Source organism: Gekko japonicus, unplaced genomic scaffold, assembly GCF_001447785.1.
Source record: "Gekko japonicus isolate JY-2015 unplaced genomic scaffold, Gekko_japonicus_V1.1 scaffold1922, whole genome shotgun sequence".
NCBI classification, from domain to species: domain Eukaryota; kingdom Metazoa; phylum Chordata; class Lepidosauria; order Squamata; family Gekkonidae; genus Gekko; species Gekko japonicus.
The window spans coordinates 158,284-159,510 of record NW_015173194.1 but is presented as its reverse complement, the minus strand read 5'-3'; positions in this window follow the sequence as shown (position 1 = coordinate 159,510).

The window sequence follows — 1,227 nt, the reverse complement described above, 5'->3', positions numbered from 1 at the left end:
GATGTCCCTCCTCTTGTTATCTCCCATCTCCCCAATGTTCTTACCTAAATCGGCATCCAATCAGGTTTTTATAATCCCATCTCATTCGATCAACTCTTTTTTAAAAAAGCTGCATGAATGTTTGTTAATATACTCTTTTTCCTGTCCTTGAAGAGCAATTTTTCCTTGTCATTCAACGGTCTAATTATCTTGGATATCCTCAGAAGTCTCTGAATCCCAAGTCTCAACTGGAGAAATTGAACTTCTATGTCGATAGATGATAGAACTCAAAAATCATGGGATAAAAGAAAAAACTGGCTAATTAATAGAAAACAGAGAGTGAGTATAAATGGGCAGTTCTCTCAGTGGAGGGAGGTAAGCAGTGGGGTACCGCAGGGATCAGTACTTGGTCCACTGCTTTTTAACTTGTTCATTAATGATTTGGAGTTGGGAGTAAGCAGTGAAGTGGCTAAATTTCCAGATGATACGAAGTTGTTCAGGGTGGTGAAAACCAATGAGAATTCTGAGGCACTCCAAAGGGTGGGCGAGTGGGCGTCAACATGGCAAATGGGGTTCAATGTGGCCAAGTGCAAGGTGATGCACATTGGAGCCAAAAATCCTAAATATAAATCCTAAATATAAATATACATTGATGGGGTCTGAACTGGCAGAGGCTGACCAAGAGAGATATCTTGGAGTCATACTCGATAACTCACTGAAAATGTCAAGACAGTGTGTGACTGCAATAAAGAAGGCCAATGCTATGCTGGGGATTAGGAAGGGTATTGAAAACAGATCAGCCAATATCATAATGCCCCTATATAAATCAATGGTGAGACCTCATTTGGAATACTGTGTGCAGTTCTGGTCACCACACCTTAAAAAGGATATTAGAGCTTTGGAAAAAGTGCAGAAAAGGGCAACTCGAATGATAAAGGGTTGGAACACTTTCCCTATGAGGAAAGGTTAAGGCGCTTAGGGCTCTTTAGCTTGGAGAAAAGACGACTGAGGGGTGACATGATTGAGGTTTATAAGATTATGCATGGGAAAGAACAGGTAGAGAAAGAGGTACTTTTCTCCCTTTCTCACAATACAAGAACTCGTGGGCACTCCATGAAATTGCTGAGCGGTCGGGTTAGAACGGATAAAAGGAAGTACTTCTTCACCCAAAGAGTGATGAACACATGGAATTCACTGCCACAGGAGGTGGTGGCGGCTATAAGCATGGACGGCTTCAAAAGGGAATTA